This window comes from Vulpes lagopus, chromosome 13 (assembly GCF_018345385.1).
Source record: "Vulpes lagopus strain Blue_001 chromosome 13, ASM1834538v1, whole genome shotgun sequence".
Taxonomy (NCBI): Eukaryota; Metazoa; Chordata; class Mammalia; order Carnivora; family Canidae; genus Vulpes; species Vulpes lagopus.
In genome coordinates, this window is record NC_054836.1 from 3898131 (window position 1) to 3915915 (window position 17785).

Sequence of the window (17785 nt, forward strand, 5' to 3'; positions counted from 1 at the left end):
TGCTGGCTGGTCCCAGTCTATTCTCCAGTTCCTAAACTCAGGCCTGGGGTGGGGAAGAGCCGGGACGGGGGCAGGGCTGGGCCGTGGGCTCAGCCTGCAGAGGCATCCAATGGGAGGAAGTGAGGAAAGCTGGCCTAGAACTTCTCAGTGCAGCTGGGAAGCAGGGGGGAGCAGGGATGCCGTCCCCCCCCCCTCCCCGTCCCCCCCGCCCCCCAGCTCACAGGCAAAGGGACTTTGAAGGTGGAGCCATGAATCCTGCCAAAGCAGTCTCTCTCCCTGCTGTAAAGGCCGGCAAGTCAGAAGCCACCCTTCCCCCATCCAGGCAGGGGTTAAAGGTCCCCCTCTCTGCTGCCCACTCCCCATAAGAGAGGGCAGCGTCTCTCCCAGGAGTGTGGACCCTGAAAAGTGCCTGAGCAATTGGCAGGAGGATTAGGGGTGGCCTCAGCAGATCTGGAGCTGGGCTCACAGGAGCAGGGGGAGGCTCGGGCCAGCAGACCAGAGAAGAAACAAGGATGTGGCATCTCTAGTCTCACCAGGGTTAAAGAAAATGGTGCCTGTTATAAGGCAGGTCCCCTGGGAGACTGGGTGGAGCAGAGGCTAAGAGCAGACTCTGGTGAGTCCAAATCCTGGGTCTGATGATACTTTCCACCGGTGACCTCAGGCAAGTCATTTAACTTTCAGTGGCTATTTTTTCTTAGCTGTGACATGTAGTTCTAATAGCAAGCACCATAGAATGTTTTGTGAGCTTACATGAATTAATGGCTGGAAAGGACACTCAGCACATTCTTCATTTGCAAGAGATGGTATAGAAACTTTTTTTTAATAGATTTTATTTATTTATTCATGAAAGACATAGAGAGAGGCAGAGACACAGGCAGAGAGAGAAGCAGTCTCCATACAGGGAGCCTAATGTGGGACTCAATCTTGGGTCTCCAGGATCACACCCTGGGCTGAAGGCAGACACTTAACTGCTGAGCCACCCAAGCGTCTGGAAAACTCATTCTGAAATAAAAACCCAGGGTCCTGAGGAAAGGGCATTTGGGGAGGCATTTGAGTTCCACTGTGAGTGATCATCGTGAACCTCTTTTGTGCCAGGCATCAAGCCAGATACAGAGATATAGCAATAAACGAAACATGGCCCTTCGTGGAATGCCCCCATGCAGGCCAAGGGAAAGGGGGCCTGGGGTCCCTGGCAGAGGAGGAGTGTGAGTGTGAGTGTGGAATCATAGGTGCACACAAGTGTCAGGCTTGGAATACAGGGCTCACATTTCTCTGCCAGATGCAGCTGTCCTGACTCAAAGCCAGCCCATTCTGTAGAGGAGGACATTCTGGCCAGAGAAAGCAGGAAAGACTCAGGCTTGAGTCCTTTCTTGGCAGGATGGCCCCACATATAGAGTGGCATGTGGGAGCCAGAGGGGGGTGTAGGCACATCCATGTGGGCAGCCCATGTTGCTATGGAGGGCAGGAGAAGGACTCCAGGGTTCAAAGCTGGTGGGTTCTGAGTTCAACTCCTGTTCCACCCTCACAGTCCAGACTGGCTGGTCTCCATTTCTTCCCACCCCCATTCCTTCTCCTCCCTCTCAGCCCCTACAGACTTCATCTGCCTGGCTTCCTGTTGGGTCAGCCCCCGAGAGCCACAGGCAGGGCCTGGGAGGCAGGAGAGGACAGTGGTTGGGGATATTTCTTCCCTCCTTCTGCTCACCTGGGCTCTCAACACCATTCCTTCTCCTTGTCCTCTCCACCCAGGGATGATGACGACTTCCTGCTCCTCTTAGCCCTCGGCCTTCAACATCCCTTGTTGATTCTCTTACCACCAAGTCTGCAGGTATCGTGTTTTCTCCTGGGTCCTCAACCAGTATGCTAACTTAACTACTTATTCCACTAAGTTACCCCACCTCCCTAAGCTGCAATCTTTCACCTAAACAATGAAGTAACTGCAGGAGGGGGGAGTTCGATGAGGATGTGTCCCTGACGTCTGCGTGGCGCCTGGCACACAGAACAACACCTCAACCTAGGTCACCTCCCAGATATTACCTGCTTCAGGATGTGCTGACAATAGCAGCAGGTTGGACTTCTCTCTGGATTTGCTGGCTGGAAGCAAAAGGTCATTATGAGGAGGGAGGGACAGAAAAGATTTGTAAATTATTCATTTTTTGTACTTCATTTGCTATCTTTCAAATCATACCAGTTGCAATAAATGAAATGAAATACTACAAAGATAGGCAGACAAAGCTCATGGCTACATCTGCCCCTTCCCTTGTCCATCGACTCTCACCCCCAGGTGACCATGAGTAACACAGGGATGATTTTCCACACCCTTCACCTGGCTCACACAACCATGTGCAAGCACGCATACACCATGTGATTCATTTGGAGATGGCATTTTGCAACAGGCTGTGCAGGATCTCAGCCCCCATCCCCACCCCAGCAACCCTTGCCAGCTCTCCCCTGGGTCAGCAATCTCAGTGGCTCCTGTCCCAGCCTCCCAATTCCCCCCACGACCCTCACTCCCCACTCATAACATTGTGTCCTACCCCAGGCCGAGGTCACCCCTGGCTGGTCAGCTGAGCTGCCGCAGCAAGTGGGGAATGTGTTGTTCCTCATAGATCTGACATTCAAATCTCACAACTGTACCCCGCAGCCTGGCAACCCCTCCCCCAGATTCCAAATAAGTAGCCCACCAGTCGCCCTCCAGGAAGGTCATCCTTTGCCTGTTCTTAAAATGCCTGCAAAGGTCCGCCTCACGATGCTCCAGGCTCTGTGCCAAGCTGCGGCATGTCTACCCGGCACAGAATGCCAGTCCACACACTTGACTAACACTGCTCGCGGATTAATACTCACAGTTGGAATACTTCCTTGTTGGATTGAACCCACTGGGACTTTAGGAGTGTGTGTGCACTTTTTGTTTTGTTTTTGGCATAGAAAGACTGATGCCATCTGATTGCATATCTGAAACCTGCAGCAGAGCAGGGGCCTAGGGGATGGGCGGAAGGTTTCCAGGTACCCACACAGGGACCACCAAGCCTTGAGGTTCTCCAGCCTGGAGGGGAGCTTGCTCATCATTCTTGTGCCTATCCCCGCCTAGCGTTTCTCGTTTTTTCAAATCTCTTTCATGATTTTCTTTTCTCAAAGACTGACCCCTGGGGATCCCATTAGGGCTTGGAGAGCTAAGAGGGTGGAGGAAGAGAGGACGAGATACATAGATACTGCTTCCTGCCGACAATCTCCTCTTCCTCCTATCCACCCATTTCTTTTTATTTTTTTTTTAATTTTAATTTATTCATGAGAGACACAGAGAGAGAGGCAGAGACCTAGGCAGAGGGAGAAGCAAGCTCCCTGCAGGGAGCTCGATGTGGGACTCGATCCCAGGACCCCAGGATCACGCCCTGAGCCAAAGGCAGACCCTCAGCCACTGGGCCATCCAGGTTCCCATACCCATTTCTCTTCTTATCCCTCATGGTCTTGACAGGCAAAGAAACTGAGGCTTGCAGAGTTTAAGCAGCCTAAGCAAGCTCGCTCAGCTGGAGAGTGGCAGAACCAGCACTGCACCCCAGCTCTGACGCCTAACCACTGAGATGTCTGCTTGCTCTTCTCCCAGCGCCCGTGACTCCTGCACAGGGGGAACTTCTGCTTCTCACCGGTTCTTCTGCAGTGCTGGGAATCCATGCAGTTACAAGATTTAGGCGTATTCTCCCCAGGACAGAGGGCTGGGAGGACCCCTCAGGCAGGTCCACTTTGCCAGCTCTGCTCCTCCTCTGCTTTAATCCCAGGGTATAGGCATGGAAGTTGCTTGGCAGGAACCAGTGGATGGGCACATACAGGGGTCTCTCTTTCCACTGCCTCAATCTTATTATAAAATCCAAGGATTGGGTTGGGGGTACTGAGTCTCAGAAGTTCCTTTGGCCCCTATTCCTGTGCTCCTGGGTCAGAGCCCCAGAATTCAGATCCCAAACAAAGGCAAGGCATTAACAGCTAGGTAGAGGCTTGTGTGGAGAAGATACTGTCTACACTTGCCCAGGGCCCTCTACTTTGGGTTAGCCCAGAACCCCTTGGCCATTCTCTTGACTCCCTTGGCAGTCAGGCTCTGAGACACAGGCGCTTGCCTTCCCACATAGGCTCACCAGAAGAGACATTGTCTCACTGGAGTTTGGGCCAAGACTGGCCAAGGGGGCTTTGGTCAAGCAACAGGTCTCACCCAGCACCATAGCCCAAGCCCACAGTTTTAGAGAAAAACAAGACCAAGGACAGGGACTGAGGGAAGGAGAATGGTAACTCTTCCTTCCAGGTAATATGAAGAGAGGGATCAGTTGAAGAGGGAGAGAGGCCAGTGCATCAAAACCAGAGCTGGGCCATCTTAAGACACCAGATGTCCTGGCACCTGGTAGTAACCTCAGGTTCCCTTTTTATGTTTTTTGTTTTGCAAACAGCTTTATTGAGATATAATTCGCATATCATAGATTTACCCATTTGCAGGGTACAGTTCAGAGCCCACAAGATGGCAGGGGCAGTGACCTCCCCCTGCTGCTGAGCCTACCCCCTGTGGCACCAGGTTGAAGATTACGCACACCAGTCAGGTGTATGATAATAAAGACTATAAGAAAATTCAATTTGAAATTTCAAAGAGGTGAATGAAAACTTTGCCATTGATTTGATAGCTGAGCAGCCCCTGAGTGAAGCTGAAAGTCCTGTGATTGCATGTGACAGCAACAGGCAGACTCTTGGCCACCAGAAAATCTAAGTAAACCCAGGCAGATAAAAACTGGGACCTGCGGCTACTGAGGACTCCAGTTCAGACAGGGCCACCACTAGAGGGAGCCATGCACCTCGGGCCCGGGCAGTCCCAGAGAGCATCCTGGTGTTCACATCCAACAGGAAGCGGCCTCTGGGTGGCTCAGTCAGTTGAGCTTCCATTTGTTCTCAGGGTCCTGAGTTCAAGCCTCATGAGTTCAAGCCCTGCATTGGGCTTCATGCTGGGTGTGCAGCCTACATAATTAGTTAGTAATTGATTTATTAATTAATTAAAAACACAAAACAGGTGAAGAGCCTAGTGCTGTTCCCAGGGCACTGCTAGTGCTGAAGGAAGGGTATGGTTACCAAGGGGGCGGAGAAAAGAGTACAATTCAGCAGTTCAGTATATTCACAGAGCTGTGCAATCACCAGCATGATCAACTTTAGAACATTTCATCACCCCCCAAAGGAATCCCTGTATTCTTGCAGTCACTCCTTGTTTCCCACCACCAGCCATCCCCCAGCTCTGGGAACCACTCATTTACAGTTTTTCTCTATAGATTTCTTTGCGTATTCTGGACATGTCATCTAAGTAAATTATACAATATGTGGTCCTTTGTGTCTGACTCCTCTCACTGAGCATATTTTTAAGGATCCTCAGTGTCATGACTTCTATCGGTACCTCTCTCCTTTGTACTGCCAAATAATATTCCATTGCAGGTATATACTATAGTTTATTTATCCACTTATCAGTTGATAAACATTTGGGTAGTTTCCACTTTGAGGCTATTATGAATAATACTGCTATGAATATTCATGTGCAAGTTTTTGTGTGGACATATGCATTAATTTACCTTGGGTGTATGCCAAGGAGTGAGATTACCGCATCATGTGGTAACTCTATCTTTAACCTTTTGAGGAACTGCCAAATTGTTTTCTTAAGTGGCTGTACCATTTACATTCCCACTAGCAATATTTGAGGGTTCCAATTTCTCCACATCCTCTACAACACTCATTATTATCTGACTTTTTTATTATATTCATCCTGGTGGGTGTAAAGTGGTTTTGACTTGCATTTCCCTAATGACTCATGATGTTGAGCATCTTTACATGTGCTTATTAGTCATTTATATAACTTCTCTGGAGAAATATCTATTCAAATCCTTTTCCCAGATTTATTTGAATTGTCTTATTATTCAGTTCTAAATGTTCTTTATATATCATAGATAGAAGTCACTTATCAGGTATATGGATAGCCAGTATTTTCTTCCATTCTGTGAGTTGTCTCTTTACTTTTTTGATAGTGTCCTTTGCAGCTCAAAACGTAATTCTGATGAGATCCAATTTATCTGTCTTTTTTCTTTTGTGGCTCATACTTTAGATGTCATAGTTGGAAAACTGCTGCCTAATCCAAAGCTAGGAAGATTTATTTTCTTATAGGACTTTTATAGTATTAGCTCTTACATATTGGTCTTTGATCCATTTTGAGTTAATTTTTGTATACAGTGTGAAGGATAGCTTTGTTGTTGTTAAGTGTATATATGTTTATAATTATCATCTCTTAGATGGATTACACTTTTTATCATTATAAAATGTCTTTCTTTACCTTTAGTAACTTCCTTTGGTTTGAAATCTATCCGGTCTGGTGTAACACAGGCGAATATAGTCAATAATATTGTAACAATTTTGTATGGTGACAGATGGTAACTAGGCTTATTATGGTGACCATCTCTTAATGTATATAAATATGGAATCATGGGGAGCCCTGGGTAGACACTCAGTGGCTTAGTGCCTGCCTTTGGTCCAGGGTGTGATCCTGGGGTCCTGGGATCAAGTCCCACATTGGGCTCCCTGCGTGGAGCCTGCTCCTCCCTCTGCCTGTGCCTCTGCCTCTCTCTCTCTCTCTCTTTCTGTGTGTCTCTCATTAATAAATAAATAAAATCTTTAAAAAAATAGACTGAGTCTGATATTAGTATAGCCTCTCCAGTTTTCTTATGATCATTGTTTGCATGATACATCTTTTTCTATTCTTTTACTTTATATCTATTTGTATCTTCAAATCTAAAATGTGTCTCCGTAGACAGCATATCGTTGGATCTTATTTTTTAACTTGGTCTGGTGATCTCTGCCTTTGGATTGGATTGTTTAATCCATTCATATTATTTATATAGTCGTATTTGCCATTTTATGTTCTAAATATCTCATGTCTTTCTTGTTCCTCTGTTTCTCCTAGACTGCTTTGTTTTACATTGTGAATATTTTCTAGCATAAAATTTAAATTATTCCTCGAATGATTTTTTCATACTATTTTTTAAGGACTTTATTTATTTTGAGAGAGAGAGAGAATAAGCAGGGGGATGGGCAGAGGGAGAGGGACAAGCAGACTTCCCACTGAGCAGGGAGCCTGATGCGGGGCTCCATCCTGGGACCCTGAGACCATGACCTGAGCTAAAGTCAGACGCTTAACATGAGCCAGCCAGGATCCCTTACTAATTTTTAAGTTATTTTTCTAGTGGTTGCTCTAGGCTAAACTGTGGACAGCTTACTATGCTGTCTTCCTGTCCCATCCAGGTAAGCTGTTCCCAGGAAAGGTCCTGGGCAGGAAAGTTACCTAAGGAAGGATGGTCTTGGACAACTGATGCCACCTGGAGGAAGACTGAAGCACTGAGATGGCCACACAGTGGCCTCCGTGAGCGATACGGAGGATACAACTCTGGTGGAGTATTGGGGGGCTGCATAGCCCTTGGGATCACCTCAGATTTTATGAGTCAGATGTTCAGGTGCAGGAAAGCGTGTGTCCTAAGGTCTGGGCGCAACCCATTGGGAGCCCTGTGGTCAGGCTCCAATGCTGCTTCTTCCAGAACCTTGAATACCTCCCAGTAGAACCCTGCAGTGGGTCCACATTCCCTTCTGCCCCTGGCAGGCTGTGGGGGGCAGCGCTCAGTGGATGGGGTAGCTACCTCCTGCCTTTTCCCTAAAGTATCCTAAAATTCAAAGCCCGAGCTAAGCCAGGCTGGAGGGCAGACACACAGGGGTGAAGGCTGGAATGCGGGGATCCATTCCAATGGAATGGAATGAGAAGGAAGTGTGAGGAGTGGACAGCTGCTGAAGCTTCTGCCTTTCTGGTCAACCAGCAGCTCTGCTAAGAAAGCAAAGCATCCCTGTCAGTGCATCTGGGAATCTTTGGGACTAGACCTGGGAGCAGGGAGCAGGTGGAACACAGGACAAGGGGAAGACCAGGGTCACCCACACACCAGGGATGAGTTCACTCACTGGAGATAGGGCTCCCTGCTGCCCACTCACGCTTCTGTGGGGTCCCAGGCCAAGAGCTCTGGGGGCCAGAGTTCAGCTCCTGGCTGGGACAGGGGCAAAGCTGAAGCATAACAAGGGGTACTCTGCCCTTAAACCGTCACCCCAGGCCCCTGCTCCTCATCCCAGGTACTGCCCAGTATGAGGATTTGTTGCCTTCCCAGCTCTGGTCCAAGGTAGAAGTGGGGGACATGCTGCCTGAGGACCTCCCGGAGAGACCTCTCAGAAGGGGACCTTCTGAGTGGCCTCCCCACTGCCCACCCTAACCCCCACCCCAATCCCAGTGCTGGTGCTTGGACCCCGAGACTGAGCCCTCATGAGGTCTTCCCCACCTCTCTCCCTAGGCACCCTCAGACCCACAATAGCTCTCACCAAAAGCCCAGCCTGATCGAAGGAGGTGCAGGGTGCATGCGGGAGGGGTGGTTTACGACCTGACCAGGACCCTCAGGCGGAAGGATGTAGGACAGAGAAGGCACATGTACAAGTGCCTCAGGGGCTGAGGAGAAAGCCTCTTCCTCCCCATCAACTGCCACCAGCCCTACCTCCCAGGGCACTCTGAGAACATTCGAGGTCCCAAGGCCAAGCTCTGCTCCTCCCACTGGGAGGCTTGCACTGGGGAGCATGGGGGCTGCTGTGCAGATGGGCACACTACAATAATCAGAGTGACAGGCCCCTTGGTCTCCACTCTGCTGTGCCTCCCCTCCCCTGCAGCATCAACACCTGACTCAGCCCTGCGAACCGGCCCTGAGCGGCCCAGATGGAGAAGATGGGGCCTCGGTGGGGGGTGGATGGTAGGGGTTGGGCACCTCACCAGGATGTTTCCAGTGAGAGGGGGGAGCAAGGCCTCATGTGAAGGATGACGCAGGTTCCCTGGTGCCTGGTGGCACCCCCTGCCTCTGCCATGGCCTATGCTTCCCTAGCTCAGGGGCCTTTGGAGGCCTCCAAGTGGGTACTCCGTTCTTAAGGGTCTAGAAGGGCAGAAATCATGGGGAAAACGATCTACCTTATTCTCAGTGCCTGTAGGAGCTCGCCTCTTCCCATTCGATCCATCACTCTCCCATTCCCCAATTCACCATTCATTCATTCATGCAGGAATTCCCAGCCTGGAAGAGGAGCTTGGATGTTTGTCCCCCAAGGGAGAAGCCCAAGGTAACTGTGTGCCCCAGGGTGTGCCCCCGCACCCCCATCAGATCCCTCCCTTCCCAGCGGCTCTGGTTTCTCTCTGCCTGCCACCCCTCCCTATCCATCCTCTGCTTTCTTCTGCCTTATTCCATGACCCAAGGAGGCTGACCTCCTCAGCTTGCGTGCCTGGGGCTCCCTTGGCCTTCAGATTCTGGGTGGATTTGGCTAATGGGAGGCAGTGACAAGAGATAGGGGCGGGGACATGGAACAGACTGTGCCCCACACCTTGCTGCAGCCACAGGTCCTGGAAGGTAATCCCTTGGAGGCTTCCCCACTGATGCTAGGCCCTGGGTGCCTGGACATTGCCCCTGGCTTTCATAACTCTGTTCACGCCTCTGTGAACTTGCCTGCATTTGACGGCACCTGCCCAGGACCCTGACGTGTACACCTGTCACCTGGAGCCACTCATACTGGGGGTTGGCCCTGTGTCTGGTTCCGTGGACAGTCAGGGAGCTTAGTAGAAGTCGGTCAATGGTCAGCCTCTTGAGAGCTGAGAGGAGGTCAGGAGAGGGGTTGCAGGCCCCCAAGAAGCCAGGCTGGAGGGAGGGAGAAACAGAGAGCGTGGGGGCAAGGCATCGCCCCCGCCTGTCTGCGAAGGATGTGTTCTTTTTCTTTGCTTTGCTTTTTAAAAATTATTTAGAGTGTTTATGTTAGATTTATGTATGTATGTGTTTAGTGAGATTTTACTCATCCATTCATGAGAGACACAGAAAGAGAGGCAGAGACATAGGCAGAGGGAGAAGCAGGCTTCCTGTGGGGAGCCTGATGCGGGACTCGATCCCGGGACCCTGGGATCACAACTGAGCCAAAGGCAGATGCTCAACCACTAAGCCACCCAGGTGCCCCTATGTTAGATTTATTTAAAGGGTTTTCTAAGACATATTTATCATATATCTGACTTCTGCTTGCATAAGGAAGTAACTACAAACTAAGTAAATTTGTTAAACTGTTCCCAAAACTTGACATTTAGAATTTGGCTCTTCTGGATCACTTTAAAAAAAAATTTTTTTAAAGATTTTATTTATTTATTCATGAGAGACAGAGAGAGAGAGAGAGAGAGAGGAGAGAGAGAGAGAGAGAGGCAGAGACACAAACAGAGGGAGAAGCAGGCTCCATGCAGGGAGTCCAATGCGGGACTCGATCCTGGGTCTCCAGGATTGTGCCCCGGGCTGAAGGCAGAAGGCAGGCGCCAAATGGCTGAGCCACCCAGGGATCCCCGGCACCCCACTTTTTAAATCTTTGTCATTCCCATATGATAAAACTCACTCTTTTTAGTGTACCCACCATTGTTACTCTTCCCACCACTTCATGCTGCTCCTTTGTGGTCAGCCCTTCCCTGCACCTCACCCCCAGTCTGTTCTCTGATACTACAGTTTTTTTTTCTCTCTCTCTCTTTTTTTTTTATTTTTTTTATGATAGTCACAGAGAGAGAGAGAGAGAGAGGCAGAGACACAGGCAGAGGGAGAAGCAGGCTCCATGCACTGGGAGCCTGATGTGGGATTCGATCCCGGGTCTCCAGGATCGCGCCCTGGGCCAAAGGCAGGCGCCAAACCGCTGCGCCACCCAGGGATCCCTCTCTCTCTCTTTTTAAAGATTTATTTATTTGAGAGAGAGAAAGAGAGCATGAGCAGGGGCTCTGAGGGAGAGGGAGAATCTCAAGCAGACCCAAAGAGGGGCTCGATCATGAGATCATGACCTGAGCGGAAACCAAGAGTTGGACGCTCAACCGACTGCATCACCCAAGTGCCTCTGATTCTACAAGTTTCTCATGGGCTGTTCCTGAGGGAGAGAGGGTGAGGCAGCTGGGGAGTGGGCAGCCTCTCTCAGGCACTCCAGTTATTCTCTGGACTCACGGACCACCTTTTCTTTCTTTCTTTTTTCTTTCTTTCTTTCTTTCTTTTTTCTTTCTTTCTTTCTTTCTTTCTTTCTTTCTTTCTTTCTTTCTTCTTTCTTTCTTCTTTCTTTTTCTTTCTTTGAAGATTTTATTTATTCATGAGAGACACAGAGAGAGAGGCAGAGACACAGGCGGAGGGAGAGGCGGGCTCCCCCCAGGGAGCCTCGATGGGGGACTCGATCCCAGGACCCCGGGATCACACCCTGAGCTGAAGGCAGATGCTCAACCACTGAGTCACGCAGGCACTTCTGGGCCACTTTTTCTACACAGACGACCTCCAGGGACCTGAGCAGGAGGAAGGAGGCCCCCAGCTGCTGACTCCCCCTCCCCTCTCCCTGTCATGAAAAGCAAGTGTGACTCCAGTGTTTGGTGCAAAGTAGGTTACATGTTAAATATGGTTAGGGGTTGAATTGTGTTCCCTCAAATTCATATGTTCAAGTCCTAACCCCTGCCCCCCACCTTGTCCCTCAGAATGGTGCTTTATTTGGACGTAGGATCATGGCAGATGTAATTATTTCAGTTAAGATGAAGTCATTAGTGTGGCCCTCAATCCAATATGACCGATGTCCTCATCCAAAGGGGAGATTTGGACATAGGCATACAGTGCAGGGGAAGCACCGTGTGAGGATGAAGGCAGAGATCAGGGTGGTGCTTCTACAAGCTGGGCATAATCCTGACTACAGAGAAGTAAGCAGGGTAATTTGTTCAAGTTCACCAGGTTAGCCTGTTTCTGAGCCTGCTTCTTTGTCAAGGGGGATACTCAGAATGCCCACTGCATGTTGGCCGGTCAAGACAATTAAATGCAATAATATATGACAAGTGCTTAGTAGTGTCTAGCATGTATTAAGGGCTCACTAGAATGATCTGGTTGCATTTGCTCCTCGGGTCAGCCAGGCACGTGGCCTGCCTCCTCCCCCCCTGTATCCAGTTCCAACATGGCCGTGAACCAGCATGTCCCCTAAGCCTTGAGAGGCTACAGCACCAGTGGTGACCGCTCCTGGCCCTGCTCCATAGCTTGGGATAGGCTGTCCCTCTGCACGGCACCCACTGCCCTTGTCTCTCTCACCTGAACCTTGGGCCCCAAACCACAGTAAGAATGCAGGAGTGAGCACACTCACTCCCCAAGTGGCCAAGTTCCAAGTGGGCCCCAGGATCCCTGGGCTCACTGTCCCCTTGCACAGTTCTTCTGGGAACTCTGTGACCTGCTGCTGCAAAGCAAAGCCTTTGCAGTGAGTAGGGGACGGGTGGTGGCGATGAGGAAGGACCCGTGAGCTCTTTCCTGTCGGAGTAGGTACCTCTTTCGTTTTCCTTTTCCCACGATGGGCCCTGGATCAGCTGTAAAGCCACACCAGCCTCCCTGCAGCTTTGGGAGTGCTGCCCCAGCAAAGAGGAAGGAGGATAGGCTGAAAGAGGATATGCATGGCCCTGTAGACTGGCACAGATAGTGGAGACTCCTAATTCCACATACCCACCAGCACCTCTGTTGCTCTGTGCCAGTCTGCCTGGCTCAGGGACTCGGGGGGACATCAGAGTTCTACCTGGCTCCTGGCTTGGAGATCTGTGAAACAACAGGGTTCTAGAACACTGGTCTGGTAAGAACCACTCCCCAGATGCCCCTCCAGTGAGATCTGACAGCCAGCCTCCTCTTCTCTGGGAGGGCCTAAGAGAGCAGGGTAGGCCTGCCAGGATCCTTTAGCCTAGAGCATTCTGCTTTCTGACTTTAAATCCCTGGCATCAGAAGCTACCAGAGCAGCAGAGAAACCTGGGGGACACCCCACCCAGGCCCCCCCCAGAAGCCTGACCCCCAGGGAATAGTAGGCCAGGAATACCTGGTTGGCAGGAACCAAGCACCTGTTCCCACTATTACCAGCCCCCAAGAGTTCCCATTCTTCCCTCCACCCCAAGTGGGACATGCTCAACTCACAACCCCCACCGAACCTGCCCTTTAGAAGGCCAAAGAGGGGCAGGGGACATCCCCCTCCTATGGTGAAGTAATGAAAGGCCATGTAGGATGAATATCATGCCCCTTTGCCCCCCTCCCATGACCTCATACTTCAGCTGCTCCAGGCCAGAGATCACTTCTTGAAGAGTCCCAGAGCCAACCCTAGACCTTCTGTAATCTTCCCACCACCCTGAGGTCCAGCTGTGAGAAGAGGAGAGCCCCCCTATGCCTTTGGGCCGAGCTGACATCCTGGATAGAATTGATTCCTCCCTCATTTCTCACCTCAAAGGGACAACAGTCCTGCGCCAGGCAGGATTCCAAGCACTGATTCTAAGCTACAGGGGTTTGAGGTGGATTTGGCTGGTAAGCACATTGGTGCCTGTGACTACAGGGCCTCCTGCACCCCAACCAACAATGGGTGGGCCTCGTGCACCTCAGTGGGACACCAGTCCCTGGTGGGAACATCTACAGACTCTGGATTTCAACCAGGTCTGTTTGGGACAAGAGAGGACACTGAGGTCCACACCTGGATCCAGTGAGGCCAAGTGGCCTCTGTCCCCACAAAACAGCCATTCACAGTGCAGGATCCTAGAAGGCTTGGTTTTCTCCTCTTTCTTTTCCTTCTTATCCAGGTGCCTCTTGCTCTACACAGGCAGGAAGGATGGAGTCCTGATCCCTTCTATGACAGAGCCCAGGAGTGGGGGAGGGAAGTGGTTTGTGTGAAACACTGAGCTCAGCAGATTTGGGGAGCACTTGAATCATTGTGTGCAGCAGTGAGGGTGGAGGTGGGGGTGTAAGGATGCCTGGGTGAGGCATCCTGGCATCTAGAAGGAGGATGTGAGTGGGGGAGAGGTCAACAGAAGGACCAGTGATGACTGCAGCCGGAGGCAGGGCAGCCCTACTCGAGGGGGACGATGTTAGGGCACTGAGGTGTGTGAGGAGAGTCTCCACCACCTTTATTTAAAGAACTGATGAAAAAAAATAAAATAAATAAAAAATAATTTTTTTAAAGAAAAAAAAATAAAGAACTGATGAGAGAGGCACCTGGGAGGCTCAGTCAGTTGAGCATCTGACTCTTGATTTTAGCTCAGGTCATGATCTCAGGGGTGTGAGATGGAGCCCCATTTCTGGCTGGGCAGGGAACCTGCTTAAGATTCTCTCTCTCCCCCAGGGGCTCAGTGGTTGAACATCCGCCTTTGGCTCAGGTCGTGATTCCGGGGTCCTGGGATCGAGTCCTGCACTGGGATCCCTGCAGGGAGCCTGCTTCTCCCTCTACCTATGTCTCTGCATTTCTCTCTGTGTCTCTCATGAATAAATAAATAAAATCTTAAAAGAAAAATAAAAGATTCTCTCTCACTCTCCCTCTGCCCCTCCCCTCCCCCTGTCCTCTCTTAAAATAAATAAATACATAGCAAGCCCATGAGAAATCTAGGCAACAGCGAAACCCCGGGATTGGAGAGTTTATGTGAGAAAGAGATACAGAGACCAGAGTTTCTGGGAGCTCCTGGGACTTCCAGGGCCTGTTTGAACTGTGGGACCGAGGTTCAGAGCCAGAATCCATGCAAGAGGGGTAGGCCAGGTTGCCAGCGTGGGGAGGTGGGGGTGGTCAGGTCAAGGAAAGGTGCTGACTATGAAGGAAAAGGGAAGTAGCTTTTGCTCTTAAAAGGGCCAAGGGAGCAGAAAGAGCCAGGTCTGGTATGGATGGAGCGACAGCACAGGTCCTTAGGCCTCAGGCCATGTGAGGAGGTAAAGGGAGCTGCAAGTGGGGGAACATGGGGCAGGAGGTCTAGAGGTGTGCATGTGACAGTGCTGGGCAAGTAGGGGACTTCCAGGTCTTGCCCTGGAAAGCTCTGAGGAGGTGGCAGTCACTGGTAAGAAACGGGGAGGAAGTCCCAGTGAGGCCTCCTGGGCATTGATCCTACTAGAGCTACCACTTGCACGCTTACAGGAGCCCAGAGAGGCCGAGTCAAAGCCTAAGTCAGATCACATGGGCTCAGCCTGCACGATGATCCACAAAGACCACTAATTCTGTTACTTAAGCGTCTGCCTCCCCAGAATGGAAGCTCCAGGAGGGCGGGGGGTTTAGACCAAACAGACTCTTGCTCACTGTTTTATCCCAGCATATAGAAGGTGCTCACTGGGATGTGCTGAATTTAGGCCTCACCACCAACCTGTGCAGTGATGGAAATAGGGATCCCAGCGAGGCTGTGGTTTGCTCGAGGTCACACAATGCCTCAGTGGTAGAGCCAGGGAGTGACTCAGGCCTGTTAGACTCCAGAGCCTGGCATCTAGCCAGCAAGTTCCCAGAAAGAGGGGTATCTAGGAGACAGGTGAGCCTGGGGAATCCCAAGGGCTGAGCCTGTGGGGATGGGTCTCCTGGAGGGGCGGTCGAGGCAGCTCTCATTCAGGCCTGCACTGAGAGGGGCAGGTCCAGAGTTGGGCGGGGGCTCTTGTCCCACTGCCTCTTGTACCTTTGTCCTCTCTCCCTACCCACTCACACTCAGCTTCTTTCAGTTCCCTTTGGTGATACAGCTCCCCCCACCCACACACTCATGCACCCTGGCCTCTACCGGAATTGGGCTTCTCACCACACCCTCAATCTGCTACCCCAGGCAGGGGAAGTGGGGGCAGGGGCTAGCTCACCATTGGGAGTGAGGGGCCTGGGTACAAGTCCGGGGCTGTGGAGGCCAAGTCTCCCTGCTTCCTTGTGGCCAGGCCCTGCTAGGGGCACAGGGGTGGGGTTGAGAGACCAGGAGTGATTGCACGGGCATTGGGTGTAGCCTCACTTTCCCTTTGCTTTTGCTTCACCATGGGGACCCTTCTGTTTTGGAAGAGCCTGGAAGAGCCCCTGCTCCTTCCTCCCTATGTCATGTCTCTGGCCCAGAGTGGTTCTTCGTTCAGACTTCCCCCAGTCTGCTCAAGGCAGGCCCCGGTGGAGCAGAGCTCCTGTGTAGCGCCTATCACTGGAGCCTCCTGCCAATGCTGTGAGCTCGGTAACATCTTCTCCCCTTTACAGACAGGGAATCAGATTCATAGAACCTGCCTAAGGTCACTTGGCACCAGAGATGGATGCCAGCTCAAGTGTGGTGAGCTTCCTCTACACAGGCCCTGTAGGGGTCTCCCCCCCCCCCCCCCCCCCCCGCAGGGCTCTTAACAGAGTTCAGAGTCTCTAAGAGCTGGGACCTCACCTGAGCAAGAGGGGCAGTGGGTAGAGGGCAGGGTGCAGAATCCTAGAGTCTCATGGTCCCTCAGACTCTGTGTGGGACATCTGATAATAAAAGAAGTCTCTTGGTGGCTCTTGCTCCAGATATATTTTCTGGACCAATGTAGAATATTTTTCTATCAAGCATCGGTGGGAAAGTGTTCCCATTTTGTGGTGGCCATTTTCTACTTAATGGCAGTTTCATTTTTACAGAAGAAAAATATAAATCTACTATCCACACTTTCCCCATCCACACTTTAAATTTTTAAAAATATGAAATAGTGAAATACTCGGCAGATACAAATAATAAAATACTTGTACATAACTATATTTCCATTTTACGTTAGGACTGAGGTTTGGGAGAGAGGGAGAGGGAGATGCAGAAATGAAGAAAAAAAGACAACACATAATGAGTAATGATACATATTAATAATGAAGAGCAACCCAGGTGTTCCTAGAGGGAAAAGCAGAGGAGGGAAAGGTCAAAGTTCTGATTCATCAACTAACACTGAATTTGCAAAAAAAAATACAGGCCCGCTTTAAAGGGCAAGTAATACAGCTCCCCCCACCCACACATTCACGCACCCTGGGCTCTACAGGAATCTGGCAGTATTTTGATAATATAAGAAAAAATGAATATATTTCAGTTGCTATGTAAAATTTTTTAAATTTTTTTTTATTTATTTATGTATGATAGTCACAGAGAGAGAGAGAGGCAGAGACACAGGCAGAGGGAGAAGCAGGCTCCATGCACCGGGAGCCCGATGCGGGATTCAATTCCAGGTCCCCAGCATTGCGCCCTGGGCCAAAGGCAGGCGCCAAACCGCTGCGCCACCCAGGGATCCCGCTATCTAAAATTTAACTTGGGGGATCCCTGGGTGGCGCAGCGGTTTGGCGCCTGCCTTTGGCCCAGGGCGCGATCCTGGAGACCCGGGATCGAATCCCACGTCGGGCTCCCGGTGCATGGAGCCTGCTTCTCCCTCTGCCTGTGTCTCTGCCTCTCTCTCTCTCTCTCTGTGACTATCATAAATAAAAAATTTAAAAAAAAAGAAAAAAGAAAATTTAAAAAAAATAAAATTTAACTTGGAAATTGCTCTTCATTAAAAAAATTTTTTAATTAAAAGTTACTAGAGAAAATGAAAAGACAAGAAGAGCCCCCCCACCCCCACCCCCCGAGTAAGCTGACTGCAGTGGGAATCAGACATTAAAAAAAAAAAAATTCATAAATGAGGCCAACAAGGATGAGCTTGGGAGCTCAGAAACCCGACCAAGGAGAGGAAGTCAAGGTGGGCTTTCCAGAGGAGGTGATGCTGAAACAAAATTCAGAGAGCAGCCGTTATGAAGGCAAGAGGAGATGCTCCAGGAAAGGAACAGGGCATATGAAGTTGGGGCCGGAACCTCAAAACGAAAACCGCTCAGCACGGCAGAGGGACGGTCCAAGCAGCCGTGAGTGTGACACGCAGGACGAGGGACCACGCACTGGCCCTGGAAGGTCCCCAGGGCGCCCAGGGAGGGAGAGCCGGGGCCG